Below are 22,554 nucleotides of genomic sequence, written 5' to 3'. Positions count from 1 at the left end.
TTACTTTTAAATTGCTGACTATTTCAAGAAAGCACCCAAAAGACGGGGACCAGTGTTTATCATTACATATCTCCATTTTGAGTGTGGCAAGTCTATCATTCCCCTGTTATTCATAGACCTCAGTGGAGGTTTTTGTTTTTTTGTTTTTTTTACCTCTATAAAAGTTAATTGACTCTTTACAGTGACCTGCTATGGTTAATAATAACCTGCTCCGTCATGAGTGGAATCAAACCTTTTCTTCACTTTAGCATTTAACATTCCCAACCATATAATATGATACATTAATCGAACTACAGCTACTAAAAACACAATTTTCTTAATGCAAACATCAGTAACTCAAAATTAGCAACCAAAGGGTTCAGTCTGCAGTTCACACTCATGTGAAGCTACAGCCTCCCCCCTTAGTCTCTATCATCCTTCTGTTCTTGCAAAAACAAAACAAAGCAAGACAAAACATCCACCCTTCTTTTACAGGCTGGGTGAATTGTTGTGGACATTCACTAATCCTAAAGTCGGTACCGTTTTTGTCTCAATATCAAGTCAGTTAAACTTTTAGTCGTCAGTCCGTCACAGTCCAGTCACATGCATACATCCACACACATTCATACCAGATATTGCTGATAATGGAGTCTCACGCGCAACCTATTCGAGCCTCCATCACCAGCAAGATGACGTCATCATTTTGAAGGAAACAGTTCCTTGTTTTTGGACTGGATTGACTCGCTGCAATCCTTTTAGGCTCGGGACTTCTCATTCGATCAGTGTCCCATATAAGTGAATTTCTCCCAAGCTCATTATAATCATGGAGAAAAATACTTTGCGACTGTTTTCAGTAAGAATATTTTATAGCGCTTTAAAGTTCAATCTCTCAGGCCTGGATTAAAGAGCTGATTTGTTAAATCAGGAACTCACAAAATACCAAAATATCACCACCGGTGGATCATACAGTGGGGCAAAAAAGTATTTAGTCAGCCACCGATTGTGCAAGTTCCCCCACTTAAAATGATGACAGAGGTCAGTAATTTGCACCAGAGGTACACTTCAACTGTGAGAGACAGAATGTGAAAAAAAAAATCCATGAATTCACATGGTAGGATTTGTAAAGAATTTATTCGTAAATCAGGGTGGAAAATAAGTATTTGGTCAATAACAAAAATACAACTCAATACTCACCAAATACCAAACAGGTAAGGTGTAATTGAGCCATAGTGCTTGGTCTCTTTGTCCCATGTAAATCAATTGCAGTTAGAGGCTACATTAATTTTCTTTCTGTAAGCACGTATTGAAATTATCTGAGCACATTACAAGTACATATTTGCTTACTCTGTATGCTCAAATGTGACCCGTTATGGCCACTAGAAAAAAAGAGGAGGCCCGAAAAACAGGTGGGGGTCCTCCACCACCACCACTCACAGAGCCTGGCCACTTGGCTTCCACATTTGTGATAATGTTGGCAGCATCACATATGATCTTCACAGTGCAGAGAACACAAATTAGCATCCATTACTATAATGAAATGATTTGTTAGTTTGAAATGCTACAGGGAACTATGTACCTGTACATTAATGCTGTGGAACGACTTCCTGTTCACATAGTCTCCTTCATTTACTGAAGGAGCAATGATTGGAATGTGAGTGCCATCTATACAGCCAATCACGCCTGGGAACCGTGAAAATAAATGTAAAATTTAAGTAGTAGTTCAAGTATCACCACATCATGAATTAAATTTTGTTCATCCTGCTACCTGCAATTTTGTGGCATCCCTCTTTGATAAATCTTGTGGGTCTATGACCGGGGAACACCACAGACGAGTACAGGAGACGTTTCAGTGCAACTGTAACATTCCTGACTGCCCGACAGACGGTAGCCTTGTAAACGTGCTCAGCGTCACCAATATTATACAGAAAGCTCCTGTTTGCAAAAAACCGAAGTGCGATACAAATAATATGTACAGAACTGAGAGAATGTCCACGATGTGTCACATGAGCAATATTAGGCCTGAGGATGTTATTCAAATAACTTATAGATTGTGCTGAAAAACGGTAACGTTCACACAGGAAATCATCAGGAAATGATAAAATGTCCGAACGCGCTCTAATCACTCTCTCCCGGCGGAGACCTCTGCGGAGAATTTGGGCTTCAACATCTACTGGCTCTTCAAGGAAGGAGCACGCCATGTCTGACACTTCCTACAGTCAGGTTTCCGACACAGAGGCGGAGAACGTCAGGGTTAGTTGAAGTAAACCTGCTAGGGAGCAGGTTAGCTTCACGGAGTGTGTCGTCATAGTAACTCACTCAGGATTAATCTAAACTCGCTTTGTGAAACCGAAAACCCAGAGTTTTCGTTAACTCAGGGTATACTTACTCAGAGTTTGCACTAAACCGGCTTCCTGAAATAGGGCCCAGATCTAAATCCAATCAAGAATCTGTGGCAAAATCTGAAAACTGCTGTTCACAAACGCTGCCCATCTAATCTGACTGAGCTGGAGCTGTTTTGCAAAGAAGAATGGGCAAAGATTTCAGTCTGTAGATGTGCAAAGCTGGTAGAGACATAAGGCAAACCGGATTATAAGGAGCACTGTCGATTTCCAGAAAAATCAAAGGACTGATTTTTAGAGTGCCTTATTTTCCGAAAAGCACAGTAATAACATAATAACAACGGCCCGCTAGCATGCTCTTGGTTGCTGAGGGCTATGCTGTGGCTGAGCTGCAAGATTAACTCTGCAAAACCAACTTTCATCAAGTAACAGGGCTCTAGAGTGCAACCAATTTGGTCGCAAATGCGAATCCGTGTAAATGAGAGCAGGTACACTGATTCCACACAAAGACGTAAACACAGAACGGACCCGACGCATCAGAATCAACTTTGTCTTTCTCGGCTTTCTCACCCGACGGCTCGTAGACGGACACGCTGTCGGAGCTTAGCGATCCTGATGCGTCCGGTCCGCGCTGCGATTACGTCTTCTTGCGCTGATTCTGAGCTGCAGGTTTTGTCTCTCCAACCAAAATTCACAGAGCCAGCAGCAAAAGAAGCAGCAAACTGCGCTTCACATTTGATCAATGTCATTAATTTTGCTGTTTTGCTTCCACGACTATTAAAATCACACTCCATGCACAGCTAGCTCTCTCTCTATCTGTCTCTGTACTTCAAGAACAGTTTCCCGTCTCCAATCTCTGTTTACTGTATTATTCATGCGCTTATTACCCACCAGTCTACCGTTGTTTTTTCCCCTGCTAATATTAGCATCACACGGCACAGCTTCTGTATCACGTGGTATAAGGCTCCGCCCTTGTCATTTGTTGAGCAGGAAGAGTGAGCACTTGGTTTCATGCAGAGTACGTCCCGGATCAAAATGCGGTACAATCGTCGTCGTCTTTTTCTTTTTCTTTCTTTTAAATCGTCATTTGGAAATGAGATCGCAAATAAGTTTGAATCGAGATCGCGATTTTCTAACGATTAATCGTGCAGCCCTAATCCTATTAGTCGACTAATCGCAAAAATAATCGGTGACTAGTCGACTATCAAAATAATCGTTTGTGGCAGCCCTAATGCACACAGGGAAAAGTTAGAGAGGAAAAGAGAGAGCAGGAAATTACTCTTACTCTTAGGACGTATATGGCCCAACAGGCCTCGTGATACAGATGAGCTACATCCTCCTGGAAAGCAGCTGCCAATACAGTCTCCCCCATCTGCTGCAAGGCAGATGCTTCAAAACAGAGTGAGAAGTAAAGAGAGAGGGAAGGAACTCAAACAAATTAACACTATATTTTATCTTTAATAATCATATATATTGCTTTACCAAAACAGCTTGTTTTTGTGTTTTTTAAACTACCATCTCTCTTAAACCAACTTGAATTGAACAGTGAGCACAGCCACTAAGTTCTATGTAACAAAAATACAGGGATGGGAGGGAGGGAGACGGTACCTGCACTGACGTTTAAAAAGAAGGAATAGGAGGAGGAGGGGTGGAGGTGGTGGAGCTCTCCGACAGGGGGAAAACTGAGATTTCAGTAAAGCTCAGTCCAAAGCACTTTCCTAATGATTTCCCTGTAACATTAGTCCTCGAGGTCCCCGTCACAGCAGACTACTGTGAGCGCCACCAGACAGTTAATGAGACAAAAACGAGACGCTCTTACAGCCAGGAGGATGCTTCCAGATGACGCTTGATTAATTTGATTGATTATCTGTGAATAAGTCTTGAGCCTCTCCTCAGTTCTTTATATTTTGCCTGTGCTGAGCCAGATGTTCTTCTTCTTCCTTTCTTTAGACTTTCTGAAGGTCATTTAAAGTTTTTCTTTGGACATTAACTGCTTTTTCACCCATTTTCAGTCCAGTCCTTGTACCTGATCGCTTTCAGAGCGATATTTTTGTTTTTTGGGGGGGTTAAACCACTTAACCTAACTCAAGGGGACAAACCCGAGTTGTCAAATACAATACAAAACACACAACTTAGCAAAGAACCAATTTTAAATTTTATCTTTAGGGACTTTGTTACTAGCAACCTGTCACAGAAACACACTATTTAATTTCTTTGGATTGGGAAAGTAGAAGACAGAAAAAAAGGGGACAAGCTGAAAAATCTATCTACAGAGGAGGAACAGTACCTGAAAGTCATGTCAAAAAATATTCAGCAAACACCTGACACAGGACCTGAAAGATGCACTTGGTCCTTCAGTTGATCCATCTAGTGTTCACCAAAGCCTCATCTCATGGTGTCAGTGAAGGGTGGCTGTCAAGAAGCCATTATTAAGGAAGGGAACAGGGAGAAAAGGCTGAGGGATGCCAAATTACACAAGAACTGGACTGAAAATCAGTAGCAGCAGGTCTGATGGAGTGATGAACCAAAATTTGACAGTTCTGGTTCAAATTGTGGTAATATGTCTACAACCACCTGTAAACTACTGTACAGCTCTGCCATAGTTTGGGTCTGCATTTCAGCCAGGGTGTTGGATTTCGTCAAAATTGATGGAATTATGAAAAGTACCACCAGACTTTGATGCACCATGCAATACCATCTGGAAAGCGTCTGATCGGCAGCAGCTTACTAAACACATCGAAACACCATCATTCATGGACTGACCTGAGCCGTGTGGGATCATCTCGGCAGAGAATGGAACAAAACGGCAGCTGATATCGAAAGAAGAGCTCTGAATGTCCTTAAAGAAGCTCGGAGAACTATTCCTGAAGACTACTTAAAGGAATTCCAAAGAAATGTGCCTAAGAGAGTTCAGGGCGTGCTGAAGATAAAGATGCTCAAGCTCATTACCTCATTATATCAACTCTGTTTTTGCCTTTTATATTGTATTTTCATGTAAACTTTTCAAATTTAAACTGTTGCACCCGTTTCCCATTACCCAGCAAGTTATATCTTAGAATTAAGGTGTGGCTCAAACTTTTGCACAGTCCTACATTTCCCATCTATAAAATGATTTGACACCTGATAAACCTTTAAAAGCACTGACCTGCCTCTCCAACTCTCTGTTTTAAACAACACGCACTTACCAGCAGTTGTGTTGCGTTTTCGTCAGGTTAGTGGCTCAGACCTAAAACAGCCCAACATTATCTCTAATTCAGGTCTGGACCCAAGGTGACCCATTAAAGTACGTGGTACTCCTTTTATTTGTACTTGTGTACTCAGGCATAAATTAGACTTTTCAGGTACAAACTAAATAACACAAAGAGGAGCTTATGAATAAGAATGAAACTGAGAGGCCCACTGCAAGAAGATACACACCCAAGTGCTGAGATTGTAAAGATGAAAAGTGAGCAGAGGAAAACGAGCGTTTCAGGACAACCAGGCGGTTTCCTCTTCTTCCCATCTGGCAGCCTCACAGCGGGGAGTTATGAGGTAGCCCCAACCTACCTCACATCTCCCCGCTGTGCAAGAACGAGCTCAGCAACACAAGCATCCTCTCTCTTTCGCGAGTGCATACGTGCACATCTACAGTGCTGCATGCCAATGAACCCATTTTCTTGGAGCACCTACACAAGCTGCAATCTACAGATCGTGTTTCACAGCGCTACAGCGAGAGGCAAACACCTCCCTCTGTTTGTGCTTCATTCTAGCTTCGCCCTTCTCTTCCCAACCACACACACCAACACCTTCCTCTTGTGAATTTTATTTTAATCCTTAACATAAAGACAGCTATAAATTAGGATAATCAAACTTGATTTATTACCTCCTGCACCCCCCCACTGTGTGTTCAACAGGAAGCTAAAGACTGGTGCTGTTAAAGTGTTCAAAAAACAGCAGGAGCTCGGTGTGAGGCCACAGTGGGCCAAAAAACACAAGATGACCTCCAGCAAGGACAAAATGTATCTGGACGTCTCTGTGAGCATCTGTCTCACTGTGTAAGTGTAGCACAGTGTCTGTGTGTGCATGGCTGGGCAAGAGAGACAGCACAACTGAAAGCCAGCACTCAGACGAGGACCCGGTGCATCGTCTGTCTCATCTCAGCCAGTTTACTTACAAACTCTTTAAGTTTGAATTTTAAAGCCGACAATGTGCACAGGGCAGTGATATTTAAAATGAAGGTAAACTATTCCAATCTCTGCAGCCCCAATTGTGTATCTCACACACACACACAGTCCTGAATTCATTACTGAAGTCTCATCCAGACGTTCAATGTGCTCTGAAATTAAATTGAGATGTGGGGTCAAAATTCCCACCTAGATTGAGTGAGATGAAATAGAAATTGGCTCTCCTCTAACTGACTTTATAGAAATAATTACATAAGCTGCATTTATAACTGTTATTAAATAACAGCAGCACACGAGAACTGAAGTGTAATCCCAGCACATTTCGCTTCACTTGCACTGATTCTTTAGAGATGACGACCGTGGTGGGTAATTAAGGGCAAACAATATACAAGTGGCGTGAAAAATGGAGGCTGCATTACCTTTCCAAAGCTTCCTTTCCCGATGGCCCGCAGTATCTGGAAGTGGTCAAAGTTTACTGTGGAGAAAATGAGAAGCAGTTAGTGAGAACGTGTCAGTTTGAGCTGAGCTATAAAACAGGGAACATGACATGTACAGCACTGTGCAAAAGTCTTGAGCCATCCCTCATTTGCTTCCAGGGATCCGGACTTCCCTGTAATCTTTAAAGTGGTATTAAGGAATAGCTCTCCAGGCTTTTTAAAGTGTTTCTGATTTTTAATCCAGGGCTTGTATTTGACCACTTTTTGTCTGTTAAGACCCTTCACACTAATCTCTGAAACATTCAAACATAAACAGACACCTAAGTCATGGAAAGGACCAGAAAACTTAACAAAGAACCAATTTTAAATTGTATCTGTACACATTTACTTGCAGCCTATTGCAAAAAAACAAAAGCCCACATCATTTGTTCTCACTTCTTTAGTTGAAGAATGCAGTTAATAACACCGTTAACACAGACTGACCTGGCAAAACACGAAAAAATAAGGGGGTGGTTCAAGACTTTTGCTCGGTACTGTATGAGAAATGGAAATGTGCACTTCACAATGTATCGCTGCACTTCGGCAGTACTGTGAAGATTAAATGTTTTTTCCTTCCCGATGCATGTGAAAGGTTAAGACTTACATCTCCAAATGTACTGGAACTGATTTGAACCAGAGGACTCAGCCACACTGTTACTATGTACTGCATAAACACGTTTACCGATGAAGGTAAATCAGACGCTGTCCTGACTGTGTGGCTAAATTTTGTGCTGAAAGCATCAAATCAATTGAATATGATTAACTTGCTATGAGAGGTTTTTACTCCAAGTGTGACTTTTTCTGGCTTCATACACCTTTCAGGGTCAAATTCAAGCACTTTGTGAGCACGTTTAATGTCCATTTTCAACATTTTCCAGCACATTACCATAAAAAGGATGCATATTTCACTTCGCATCACCTGAATAAGACCACGTGAAAGGCCAAATTAATAAGTCTTCTCATCAGATATTGATGCTTCTTTCTTATGTGACACAAAAAACAGGAGGAGACAGATCTTTGCTTGTGTTGTTTTTTAAGTTCATTCATTCAAAACTAACTGTAAGACGCTTAACTACATTGCAGTCTGTGTTATTGTTGTAGACCTAATTATCACCTTTAAAGTGTTTGTGCTAATAACATCATGTAGAGTAAGACAGGCATAGAGAACAGCACTGACTGGGAGAGGCTTTGAACAGATGACATACTCAGATCAATTCAACACTTTAGACTTTAAAAATGCACAAGCGTCTTTCAAAAACCCATTTATTTAATCTATCATCATTGATATTATTATGTACAGTTATAATGTACAGTTATAATGTACAAGCACGTGTGTGCGCATGCGCACATATGAGAATCCCTTCGATCGCTGTGACGCGGTAACTTTGCTTTGATCCTTTCTGACGTCATAACTTTGCTTTGATCCCAAAACCCATAAATAGGAGCGCTCACCTTTTACTTTATGCTTAACGGACGTTGACCTGCAGCAACTGAAACCCTTTCGAGAAGTTTTGAGAGCAATTTACGAGAGAAACCAAAACAAGTTCAGTTTTGTTTCTCACCAATCCACAGCGCAAACAGACACATTACACCATGTCAGCCAACCCATCCTTCGGCTCAGATGAGCTTGGAATATCTAAAGGGACCATTTTGGGAGATCACCACATGGTGGAGGCTTTCCTTGGAGAAGGAAGCTTTGGTGTTGTAACGAAATGTCGCGATACAAAAAACAACAAAACGGTTGCTATTAAAGTCAACAAGAGCGACCCTGAAATTCTGCTCCAGGCAAAACTGGAAATTTTCATCCTGGAGCAGCTACGATGCTTGGATCCAGACAGGTGCAACATTGTCGAATGGAACGGCTATTTCCTCGATGGAGAGCGCATTTGCTTGAATTTCGAACTCCTCGACCAAAGCCTGTCAGACTACATAGGGGACCGGAATAACCGAGGTCTCCCAATGAGAGAACTCGGGCCAATTTTGCATCAGCTCGCAAATGCTCTGTTCCACCTGGGTTCTGTGGGAATAGTGCATGCTGACCTCAAACCTGTCAACATCATGGTTGTGAACCGCAGTGAGTCTCAAGTCAGAGTCAAACTCATAGACTTTGGCCTCGCATGTCCTGCTTCTGCAGTGATTCCTGGTGACCGTGTGGGGACAATTGGTTATTGTGCACCTGAGGTTATGCTTGGCATTCCATACGACAAAGCAATCGACATGTGGTCTCTGGGGCTGGTAGCTGTGGAGCTTGCTACAGGGGTGCCTCTCTATCCTGGGGAAGACGATTATGACGTTTTGAAATTCATAATTGAAACCCAGGGTCAGCTACCAGATCATCTTCTAGAGTCTGGCTTGTACACTGACAGCTATTTCATCGAGGATAACCACAACGAACAGCGCTGGACATTTAAGACCCAAGAACAATTTCAATACGAGACAGATTATCGATCCAAGGAAACTCGATATATAAAACTTAAGCGTCTCGATGACCTCGAACAACTGCTGAAGGTTAGGCGAGGACCGGAAAATGGCCAAACATTATTTGTAAGGCTAATCAAAGAAATGTTGGCCTTGGATGCAAATCAGCGCATAACACCCTCGGAGGTTCTGAAGCATCCCTTTTTCGACCCTGGCCTCTCAAGGAGAACCCCCTGCACTGACATGAATAGTACAGGGGGACAAAACCTTGTGCTCTCTCAGCAGCAATCATCGTTTGGGTGGCCAGAATTCTAGGGGAGCTAGAAAATTCTTGTGGAAAAAAAGCCCAAAACAATAACATCAACAAAAACAACCAATGAATATGGTCTTAAACTTGGGCACAATTTGGCTTGAAATCCATCAACTAATCTCTCAATATTCAAAGCGGAACAGCAGACAACTTACCATCACATCAGTCCTTCAATCAGACCTACAACAAACGTCTTCCTTCTCTCACCCCAACCGGTCGCAGCAGATGGCCGCCCCGACCTGAGCCTGGTTCTGCCGGAGGTTTCTTCCTGTAAAAAGGGAGTTTTTCCTTCCCACTGTCGCCAAAGTGCTTGCTCATAGGGGGTCATATGATTGTTGGGTTCTCTGTATGTACTATTGTAGGGTCTACCTTACAATAATACATACAGCCTTGAAGTGAGTGGTGATGTGATTTGCTGCTGAATGAATTGGGAACTAATTGGAAATCTGGATATTAATTAAATAAACCTGCTTTGAGCATCAATTAATTGTTGTTTGAAATTCTTTATAAATATATAAATATAGTGCCACTCTTCTACTGTTTAAATTGCAACTGTTTAAAACTGACTAATTTATTCATACACTTGAGCATAAACACACGCACAGTAAATGGCCTGTATTTGTACAGCGCTTTACTTAGTCCCCAAGGACCCCAAAGAGCTTTACACTACATTCAGTCATTCACACATTCACACACTGGTGATGGCAGCTACATTGTAGCCACAGCTGCCCTGGGGCGCACTGACAGAGGCGAGGCTGCCGGACACTGGCGCCACCGGGCCCTCTGACCACCACCAGTAGGCAACGGGTGAAGTGTCTTGCCCCGGGACACAACGACCGAGACTGTCGGAGGCGGGGCTCAATCTGGCAACCTTCCAATTACAGGATGAACTGCGAACTCTTGAGCCACGATTGCCCTATATACACATATACTTTACAGTACTAGTCAGTGCTTACATACTAGTTCTTTTCCCTACTTTTTCATGCTTACTGGTACAAATGCCTGTTACTAGAGTTAAATGCTATCAATGTATTCTCACAGTTATGGAACTGTACAAATGCATACAAAATAACGCTCACGTAAACATAACTGTGCACTAGTTTGCCCTTATTGCTGCAGTTTGTTTCAAGTTGTTCTCTCTCACACACACACACACACACACACACACACACACACACACACACACACACACACACTATGTAACGTTTCAGCAAGAAAATACCGCCCCTCCCCCCCACAGTGACACCACCACCACTAGTCTGCACAGCTGACATGAGGCAGCATGGATCCATCCTTTCATGCTATTTATGCCAAATTCTGACCCGACCATCTGCATGTCAGAGCAGAAATCAAGACTCATCAGACCAGGCAACATTTATCCAATCTTCTCATGTCAAATTTTGAGAACTGTAGCTTCAATTTCCTGTTCTTAGCTGACCAAAACGCTCTTCTGCATTCTTTGGTTGCAACAAATGGTTGTATGAGCTACGGTTGCCTTCCTATCAGACATTTTTCTCTGACCGTTGACATCAATAAGGCAGTTTTTCCAAGAGAACTGCCTTTCACTGGATATTTTCTCATTTTTGTCACTGAAAAGGGTGTCTGTGTTACTTCTTGTCTTATATATATTGTCTCTGTTTTCCTCTGTCCTTTGTCAGTGTCTGTTCACCTACCCCTGTGTCTCCATATTCCCAGTGTTCAAGGTTTCCGAGTGTTTTCCCAGTTTAGGTTTTCATGGTTGGTTCTGTTTGCTACTCAGCCAGAATAAACAGCTCGCTCTTTTTAAAAGTAGGCTCCAGAATGGATGATGGCATGTTCGCATGTCTTTATGCAACACTGAGTGTGCTGAACTAAAGGTAGGCCTAGTTTCATTTTCATGGTCATTATTATCATGACAATGATTACGCCTTATTCTGATTATTTCTCCCTTTTGGAGATGTAACATTTACATGAGGGGTGTAGGAACATTTCCCCCTAAATATTTTTAGATAAATTTTTGTTGAAGTCACTGTTTTTGTCGTATTGATGATGCAGCTAGAATAAGTGCTTTTAAATAAAAGAATAACCATTCAAAGTGCTCAGTGGTGAAACTGTAACTCTTTCAGAGTTTGACAGCTGGACAAGTGATGCCGTATTTAAAGAAACATGAGATGAGTGCAGCATATTATCTGAACAGAGATCATTCAATGAGCAAGAATAAACACTGAAAGAGAAACACTTCACTGTTGATTATCATATGAAGTCTAATAAAAGCTGTTAATCTGTTAATATCCTGCTAATCTGCATACAGCAAATACAGAACATGCGACTTTAAAGCATCCAGCAAAGTGATAACTGTCCTCTGCCCACTAAGTAGTGACTCTACAAAAGATTATTTTCAATATCATCTTTATATTATATTTAGTTATTCTCCAGCGCAACAATGTAAGGAGCTCTATGATTGGTTAGGAAAGGACAGACTGGCCACCTCGATTTTTCTTCACTGCACATTGATCCATAGCTTTGCTCTGTAAAGGCTAACAAAGTGCTTTTGCTTTACAAAGACATTCAGCGTCGGTATTCACTCTTTTAAAATGCCACTGAACACTGGAGTGAAATGGAGCCCTGATCCTCAGAGTTTTATTGTTGCTAACATTTCTTATAGATAGCACAGATAGTGCCCCACTGCAGTAATCACTCATGTCTAGATATTCCTGTTAAAAAGGAGTTTTTCCTCCCCACTGTAACATGGCAAACATAGCAAACGGATAATCCAGCTGAAGCTTCAGACAGCCGTCAGACAGTGAAACACTGCCATCTGCTGGACGCGAATAACAAAGACGCTGCTTTGACGGGTGAGGGAGTTTCAACAAGTCTGCAACGACTCAAGCATCAAACTACAGAACTATTCTAGCGGACATGGTGCTCTAATGACTGCTTCATTAACGCAGGTCAGAAAGGATCAAACATATCAATAAATCATAAAACACAAAACGTCTCTTATTGCCCAGGGCTCAGGAAGTGAGTGTGTTCCTTATAGCCCAACACGTTCTCACTCCCAACTCGTCAAACGTGTGACGCATGGTCAGGCTCCCTCTGCTTCACTTATGGACCATATGGACCACCAGGTAAGACCATTTAAACGGACAGCATTTATAGAATGACTATTAAAAGTCTGCGAGTGTCAGTAATGTTAATGTGGTTATGTTAGTAATACACCGAGTGCTAATATAACAGCTTTAAGATGCATTTGTAGATGTTATTACGTGTTTTACCGTCTTTATGGTGCTAGCTTAAAGTTACGGTGTAAACGTTAGCTTATATTGGAGGAAAGCTGTTACTGTTTAAACGATGTTAGCACAGAAATATTAGCTTCTGTCATGACTGATGAAGTTACTAGTTAATAAAGTTTTCAGTAAAGTGTTTAATCGCAGCCACAGACTGACAGCAAATATCTCGATTAGCTTCAGTGCATCTGTAATAAATATGTGCAAGTTTCAGTGCTTCGTTTAAACTGTATGATACTTATACTGACCCAGGGTCAGTGTAAAATACAATCCTAGCTGTGTGAACAAAGCCTGGCTGCTTTAATCCTGCATGACAAACCTCAGGATGCAGGTTATTATTACTCTTTCCTGCTGGCACACCTGTCACACCTGAGAGTCAGCTAGAAACTCACAGTGACGTGGACATCATGCAAAGACTGCCAGACTCTGTAATACTGCAAATGATCAGTGACTCAGGTTATCACTAAACTTTAAACGGCACCTCTGTGTCTCTGTGTGCTGAACATCTAGGATTGAGTCAGGCTGCATTGACTGTGGGACTTTAATGTGTTAAAAGCAGGTTGAAGACGGCTCAGAAACATTTGAAGATTAAAATTTAGCATTATGGCTGCTGGTGGTTTGTAAAGCCTCTACTCAGCTGTATTTTTGTTACTAATTTATGTTTGTTGTTGTTTAACACATATTTCAGAAGAGCAAATATGCTTAATAGTTTAACTAGATTTCATTTGTCAGTGTGGGACTGCTGAGTCACCTGAAGAACTCATTTCATTCATTCTCCACATGATGTTCATTTACAGAAATGTTTCACAGGAACTGATTTCTCCCAAAGGGTGAACTAGTGTGTTTCCATAGATTACCTCTGTATGAATGTACTTCTTAAATGAAGGCAAGTGTTTGTCCTTTTTTGTTCCTCAGGTACAGTACGTGATATCAAGGGCAGGCGGTCATCACTGGGGGTAGACAAGAAGCAGACGTACTTCCAAGAGGGAGCTGCAGTGAGGTCAGAGGTCAGAATCTGAAACAGCTCAGGTTTATATTTTAGAGGTTATAAAAAATCAAAATGTATTATTTAAAGAAACCTTTAAATAATAGTCATAATTATGATTATTATAAGAAATATCAAACATTTAAGTGGATTTTCTGTTACACATATCGTGTTAGCCCTGCAATAAACTGGCAGCCTGTCTTTGTCCTGTATCAGCTGGGATAGGCTTCATCCTCCTGCAACCCTGAATTGGATACATTGTATTCCAATTATGTAATCTGATCATTTACAAACTCAAGGTATCTAATCAAAATGTAAGTGATGCCGCCCTTGACAGACAGGGAGATTTTATTCCTCAAAGACCATCATCCAGTCGAAGTACTAGTTGCCACGTGGTCAGTGTTCTCACAACCATTGATTTTATCTCACAACTTGTTTTCACCAAAGAATTTCAGTAAGTAAATATTCTTCAATCTCTTTTTCCCCCCAGTGTCTGCAGATCAGCATCAGTGTCCACGTGAAGAACCTAGTTATGTTGCCAGTGTCAACCCAACAAAAGGTACTTTACCTTCTTGTATATATTGTGATTCCTTTACTTTTATATTTGTTGTTATAGTTGAGTTAGGCAGGGCTTTTGTGCAGTCCTAAGAAACATACTGCCTAGAGTGTTTTTCACTTTGTGGAAGAGTTTCTTTATTTTTTTTCTGTTAGTGTGTGGAACTGAGGTGCTTCGTCAGGAGCTCCTTCAGTTGTTGGAGGATGGAGAAGAGGACGCAGCCATGACTTGTGAGACGTTGTCTGAGTCAGCTGCTACTCACTGGGCGATCAGAAACATGGTGTCCTTGCTAAAGTGGAAAGAGGCCAGGCCTTGTCTTATAGACAATATGTTAGCTACTCTGGATCCACAGTCACACCGTGTGTGTCAGTGTGGCAAACAAGTAGTTGTGAGGTGTCTGGACTGCCTGCCTCTTCCATTCCTTTGTGCTGACTGTGATATTGCAGTTCACACACGCTTTGTCCTGCACAGCAGAGAGGCAGTAACAGGAGGGTTTTTGCAGCCTTCATCAGAGTTTCACAATCCAATATGTACGGTTTTTAAGTCTTATGCATTTATTGCTATGTACTATGAGTGTGTGCTGTTATTGTATATTTATTGTGTATCATTTAATTTCCAATTCTTTTTATATATATTGTGTGTTTTTAATGTTAGTTCGGCTGTTGCCTGTGCAAAGACCAGACTGTGTGTGACTGCCCAGCAGGTAACGTTGAGGTTTCACCCGGTGCAATTGTGGCTCTTGTAACCATAAATGGTAAGTTGCTCTTTTGTCACACAGTACATACACAATAGATGTGTTTGCAGGTTTTAGTGCAAATTGTACATTGCTACATTGTTTTGAATTACCCTCGGCCCGCAGTATATGTGGGCACCTGTCAAAGGTCATTTGGATTTACCAGACCGCTTTGAAAACAACATGGGAAAAAATGAATGTCTTTGTTGAGCCATGACTGGATTTCTCCTTATCCTTCCTAAAGGCCGTTATAACCTTGCACTGCCAGTGGTGAGCTGCACCAGCTGTGGCCTAATGTGGTCCCCCTCAGTTAAGGACTTCCAGGGTGGTGGATATTGGCCTGGCACCTTAAATTTCTGCACCCTGTTTTCAATGGATGTCTTTCAGTCTTTCTATGACATTAAGAAGCTGCAGCAGGGATGTCACTTAAGGCCTTTGTCAAAGTGCTGGATGAACGAACAGCCCATTTTGGAAGGGTGAGTTTCTAAATTTGTCAAGTTTAAGGAAATTGTGCAAATCAATGTTTATGATGACTGTCCGTGAATATTCTGTTGTTTGTCCTACTTAAAAGACTGGCCGAATATCAGCTGATGCCTTCAGCAAAAGTTTCTTGGAGTGGAGTGCTGTAAAGTTTGAGGTGGACAGGATGTGCAAGGAGCCATGCTTTAGCTGCCCTGCCTGCACTCCAGACATGCTCGCCGTCTCAGTTGATGGAAACTGCAAGCTTTATCGCTTTCAGTCTAATGCAAGGTACGTTATGCATTGTGTACATAAATCAAATATGGATTTGTACAAAAATTGTATTTTGATGTTTCTTTTCAAACAACTGTCACTGTGTTCGTTCAGCACTTCAGAGCAGGGGAACTTTGAAGGTGTCTTCATTGAGAAAGATGAGGAAGTTGCTGAGTTTGTGAAATACATCCAGAGACACACAAATGATGTAAGATACACATATATATCAGTGCTGTCAGCGTTAATCTTGTTAAAATGACGTTAACGCCATAACCATATACTCATACGTGTGTGTGTGTGGATACATATTTGGATGGGTGGATATTTATTTTGTTTTTCTCTTGGTGTTGTCGTAATACTATTTACTTGACTTTATCTTAATGTGTACTTCATTTTGAGTAGCTCACACTTGGATGTGCGAGGTATACTGCAGCTTGTAGGCTTGGATACGTTTAAGACATTTTGTTATAAGGTTGAATGAATTCAGCAGTCATGTATTGTGACCTCCTTTCTATAGATCAAATGGGGAGGTGCGTTTCAGGATGGGGCCGGTTCTACAGTTGGAGAAGAGGTGGAACAAGTAAACAGTTTCCTGTCTAGGGCGGCCATCACAACGAAGTACACGTCTAAAGCAGGTGTGTGTCTGTGTGTGAGATTCCACTCAGTCTCCTGCTCATTCATTCTTATTTGTATACTAACTGAAATGCAGGGCGAACAGACATGCTGAGCCTCCTGGCTTTGGGCTGGAACAAAAGGAAAGTGGAACAACTGGGCCGCACTTTGAGCCAGAGATATCTAAAGGTCATTTTTTCAACACCCATTTTAATGTGTGTGGTAATGGGGGAAACACCAGTACTCTAAAAATGTCCATATGAATGACATTTATTAATGTATTCTTAGATCATAAGGATCCTTAGAGAACAAGTGGAGAGCCTGAATGCGAGCAGAAATGAGCTGGGTGTGGATGACGACACACTGCAGCAGTGGGCTGAAGTTGAGTCTCAATATAATGCACTCGTGTATAACAACAGGACCCACCATGGCCTCATTAAAGAACTTAGAGTTAAGATCTTTCTGACAGTGTCAACAAACAATGAAAAATAAGCTTGTAAAAGCAGAATTGATGGCAGAGTTGTTGCGTTTGATCAAATTGGATTGGACCTGGGTTGAAGTGATGTCGTACTAGTTGGTTTTATAAAGCTGAACACCAACATACTTGTTATCTCATGATAAAGCAGCACATGAAGGCTCCAGATGTCTTATAATGAATATCATCAAGTCAGTGATTACAGAGTCCACTGTAGTTTGGTGACTGTTACTCATCCTGTGTTCTGATTAATATTCCTCTCACTTAGAAACGGATCAAACTGATGGCAGCCTTGGAGCGTTGCAGGCACGAGTAGAGCAGCTTGTCGTCATCATCAGAGTGCGAACACAAAGTCTTTACAGACAAAATGGTGTCACAGTTTCTTTGAAACGGACCGTTTGATGCTCAGTTTGTACAGCTTGTACAGCTACTTTGTAAACAGAATAAAATCAGATCCAGGTTTGTTTAAGCTGGATGTGATTTGTTCTAGCAAACGAATTGATGAGTGTAGATTAAAATGTAAATATATGCATTATGTGAAGGTGTTCCTTTTTATGATTATTTACAGATAGCAACAAGAGGCGACACAGAATTCACAAGGTCATCTTACATGAGAAGAAACGCTTGGCGGCTGCTGTTGACGACTACAACAAGGAAACAAGCAACAAAGCAAATCGTATCCAGTGATGCCCTCATGCAGAGCGACGTTTGGCCCTGGCAGAGCACAAGTGAACGTAAGCTCTTGATTTCTAAATATCCTTTTTAAACAAACTCCCAGTATCTGAGCAGCAGTTGAATGTTTTGTTCTTGAATCATAATATGCTGCTATGTTTTCCCATCTGATGTTGTTAAACTGCAGCTGCTGCTGACCTCCGGACAAAGAGAAAGGTCTTTGAGAAGGTGATGGCTGTGAGGCGCCTGAGAGAGGAGGAGATGATCCTTTGCAGGGAGATGCAGCATCACTGGACAGTGTTGCAAATGCGATCTGTGGTGTTGGGGACAATCTCCTCAGACTGTAAGCACATCTTTTATTTATTTATACATTTGGTGATGAATTGATTGAAAATAATAGCAGATGCTAAAGTCTTACTGGATCTTTTACCTATATTTGGGTTGCTAGCTAACACTGCCTTCTCCCTTAAAAAAAGTTTAATTACATGATCCTAACTCCTGAGGTTCAGGGTTTACGTGAAACCACCAATGTTCAAACACCTGAACTTTCCACACAGAGCACTATGGACTCTGACCAAACAGGCAGACGTTACCCTGAGAGAAATCCCAGAGCACCTCAGAGACTGAACTTATAGGTTTCCAGTTCATTTTGTAAGGAAAGCAGTTAAAATGTTTAAGAGGAAACAACCTACCTCTATGTTGTAAATCACTGAATAGGTGTCATATTTCAGTTTAAGTACAATTATTGGGTTACGGCATTTACCTGAAAATATCTCGATTGTTTGATACTTATGTTCATCAAAGCTGGATGGGAGGAGCTGTGATGTATTTAGTAAAATCAGTTTATATTTTGTGGTAAAGTAGAGAACAAACAAGTTACTAACAACCAAAAATGTGTTGTTACTTTACCAGTTGAGTTATAAGAGAGAACATAACAAACTGGTTGAGATCCTGGATTAAAGAGGGAATGGGAAGGGAAGAGGAGTACAGAGGACTGATTGGCAGAGGTGTGGACTCGAGTCACATGACTTGGACTCGAGTCAGACTCGAGTCATTAATTTTATGACTTTAGACTTGACTTGAAAAAATGTTCTAAGACTTGTGACTTGACTTGGACTTTTACACCAATGACTTGGGACTTGAATTGGACTTGAACCGGTTTACTTGAAAAGACTTGATATTTTACCCAAAATATAAAATTTAACACGCATATTATATAGAGATTGAAAATGTAACGTCATTCACGGGTAGAACCGCAAAGGATTCTGGGAACTCGTGGCAAGCGGTACTAGCGCACGCAGGCTTTCAATTAAAATCAGTTATACAGCGATAAAAAAGAAACACAAAAATGTCAAGAAGCCGTTGTATTATTAACTGCAATAGCCGGTCGCATGACAGCCACGGGAAGCCGACGGGTAAAGAGATCGGTTGTTATCGGATTACGTCGTTGAAGAGAAATTGTTCGAGCCATGTTTCCGAAGTAATAAAGAGGCGACTGGATTGCAGCCATTCAAAGACCAATTATAACGTCCCAGAACACTCCAGCTCACAGGTTAGTCTGCTCCAAGCATTTCCACACAGGTCAGTCTGCTGTTGTAGTTAATGCGTCATTTTTCTTAACATAATTGGTGATATAGGTTACAAGCAAGTCTGGCGCTGAACAGAAATTGTCGCGCTATGCTCCTTTATTTATTGTGTTTATTGTGCATAAATAGTGAATTGTCCTGACACAATATTGCGTTTCGCTTCTGTTATTATGGTACATTGACAAAAACATATACTTTTATTCACAGGATAAAACAGGTTTTTTGTATCACTAATTGCCCAGTACGATTACAGCATACAGTATTATTGTCACTGCTACATTTCTGTGATGCTACCAGAAATTATTTCCACTGCTAATTAATTACCGTTGAGCTCAAAGGTTATATTAATAAACGGTTAACGAATGTGTATTTATGACGACGATTTGTGAGACTGGTAAACTTATGATACATACGATGGTCTTTACTTTCTACACGGTGCATTTCAAGGTCCTGCACCCATCCATCGGTAAACTGTACCTGGGCTTGTTGCAGTGACCGGAAGTTACTAAACTTCATGAGTGTATGCACTCACTCCAAGAACCGTATGATTATAAATATGCATATAAATATGCTACGATGAGATAGCTGACTTCATCTAACTAGCAAATGTTTTCCAGGCTACGTTGGTGATGCAGTTTTTTTTTTAAATGATATTTTAAAAAAAATATCATTTATTTATGTATGATATTTTTGTCATGCGATTTTAAAGCCGGTCCTACAAGCGCATCCAAGAATAACATGCAGCTTATCTCAGAACTGTCGGTGAAAATTATTCTTGGAGCTAGGTTTAATTGAGCTGCATTTTAAAGAGGTGCAATTTCACAATTTGTGTATATTTTCTAAGTTCACTATTTTGTCATGTGTTGAGAAAAACACAGATTTAAAAATTACATGGTCTAATATTTACATTTAGCATAACTGCAACATGCTTTTTTTCGTTTTTTTTTTTTTAAGACTCGAAAGGACTTGAAATTCAAAATTTCAGACTTGTGACTTTACTTGGACTTTTACACCAGTGACTTGAGACTCGACTCTGACTTGCCTGACATTACTTGAGACTTGACTTGAGACTTGAGGATAAAGACTTGAGACTTACTTGAGACTTGCAAAACAATGACTTGGTCCCACCTCTGCTGATTGGTCGGTTCGTGAGGTGGTGTGAGGAGAATCACCTGAAACTGAATGTGGCCAAAACAATGGTGCTGGTGGTGGACTAATTGTAATTTAAAATGTGAACATTTTAGCTGTCCTCCATCATTCTCCCTGAGGAGTCGAGTTACGGTGACTTTGTATCTTCTACAAGAGACGCACAAGAGCAAGTTTAAAAAAAACTGTAGAGGAAAATATGGCAAAGTCCCAAGACTTACAAAAGGAAGCTTATGCTAGACGAGTCCAGAAGTACAGAAACCTTGTGTACAGCGTTGGAGATGAAGTTCTTCTCTTGAACACGAAACATGGAAGGAAGGGAGGAAGACTTGATCCAGATTTTTCAGGACCCTACACAATTCAAGACATCGCTGGCAAATGTGTGAGATTAAAAAAACACGGAAGGAGCAACTTTAAGAAATCACTACAGCATTGACCATATCAAGCCATACAGAAGAAGCCACCATGTAAATATCAGTGACAAGTAAAAATACCCAACTCGCAGTCAGACAGTGAACAGCAGCACAGACCTGAAGATGCCCCCCTGCCATCCTACTGCTAACCCTCAGTGCCAGCAAAGTCCAGAGGATTCATTCTGCACCCAAAACGGCTGACACAAGGAGTTTAATTGTGTTCCAGGACCAGAAACGCGTGAACAAGAACTTCCCTCCCGGAAACAAAGCTTAGAAAATGAAGGTGACATAGTGAACAACTCTTTTTGACCAGTTGGTCATTTGTTGCCAGTTTGGCGTTGCAACTTAATTGACTGTTGCATGACTTTGTTTGCATTTTGCAGTCTTCAACTCATATTGGATGTAAAGAAACGTGCACTGAGCTTGTGGAAGTCTGGAAATGGATCTGCCTGTCAGTAATTTTCTATTTTGCCCACCCGCTGTACCTTTCCTATTTCTCTGCGTGTAAATGCATGCCTATTGTATTGACTTTTTTCCTGTTGTGGCCCGTCGGCCTTTACCAAGCGTATCCACTAGAAATCTCATGCATGCCTGAGCTAACTTATCATATTTTTCTTTTAGTAAAGAGGCTATGGAGTGCAAAGGATACTGGGCGTTTGGAGGCAGCTGTTGGACCATACAAGTTATTGGATTCCTCTTTTCGAACACTGCAGGGGTCACGGTGGTTTCTGATGAGGTAAGAGAACTTATCATTATTGAGTCTGATTTCGAGGTTCTGCTCCTTCTGAAGCATTTGCAGTGCAGAGACCATTAATAGTTTAAAATGTGCGGGTAGGTGGGGGGGGGGGGGGTTATATTGCAAAACTCTGATAAGGTTTCACCCATTCACTTCAACAGGAAAAAATGTTATCAACCACAACACAGATGTTGTGACATCTGTGACATCATAATACCCAGTTTCAGTATATGCAGAAAGAACCTTTATCAGCAATTATATTCTATGTTGTGAAGCAGTTTCTTGCACAAAGTGTTATTTTTAAATAAGTTTTCAGTGGCACAAACAATTGTAATTTTTAATTTAACTTTTTCTTTAGATTGTCAACATTTCTGCACAGAAAATACTGCTCATAGACCCCATGGGAATGAAGGCATTTATGACAGGAAAATTCTGCACAACTGGAGGTATGTATGATACTGAGGTGTTATTCTTAGACTAAAAAAAAAAATCTTGTTTCATTACAAACATTTTTGTTCAACTAGGAATTTTCTGAGGATGAGAGGGCATGAAGACACCATGGAGTGGCAGTTACAGACTATGCAACACAACAAGCGACAGGATTCCAGCAGTTGTGGAGTTTTACTGTTAAAGGTAACCCGTATTCAAATGATTCAGTTTCTTGTTAGCTAGAATTAAGACTTTAAGTGAATTTAAGTGAAGTGAAAGTTATTTCGGTCAACAACAACAAAGATGATCATTTTACATAGAAGTACTTAATCATACAGTAACTGAAAAAGGAAAAGGCTGAAGCCTTGTGGCTCATAATTATCCTATCCTTTACCTAATTAAGACTTTACATTCTAATTATGATCAATCTCACAGTTTGCAGAACACTACCTTGATTTTGGAGAGGTCAGTGAGGTGTCAACCACTACAGAGCCAGTTGTGCTGGAGCGAATGCAGATAGCTTGCACC

General features: G+C 41.0%; 1 protein-coding gene and 1 long non-coding RNA gene across 3 annotated transcripts in view; one reads left to right on the top strand and one right to left on the bottom strand.

Annotated features, from left to right (window-relative positions):
- Positions 1-22,554, bottom strand: part of LOC146716593 (uncharacterized) — a 304,253-nt gene that overhangs the window by 155,341 nt on the left and 126,358 nt on the right. The gene's annotated exons all lie outside the window — the stretch shown is intronic.
- Positions 12,597-15,759, top strand: LOC146716602 (uncharacterized). 2 transcript variants are annotated; one of them, XR_014919152.1, is made up of 3 exons: positions 12,597-12,792; positions 13,867-14,331; positions 14,427-15,759. It is a non-coding gene; the product is annotated as an uncharacterized LOC146716602 (long non-coding RNA). The 2 variants fall into 2 exon arrangements; XR_014919151.1 differs by having other exon boundaries at positions 13,867-14,495; positions 14,648-15,759.

The sequence above is a fragment of the Copadichromis virginalis genome, linkage group LG3 (assembly GCF_057382275.1).
Source record: "Copadichromis virginalis isolate Kocher_CV1m ecotype Utaka linkage group LG3, C_Virginalis_male_GT1.1, whole genome shotgun sequence".
Taxonomy (NCBI): Eukaryota; Metazoa; Chordata; class Actinopteri; order Cichliformes; family Cichlidae; genus Copadichromis; species Copadichromis virginalis.
Note: the sequence above shows the minus strand (reverse complement) of the source record. Positions and strands in the feature narration are given on the sequence as shown.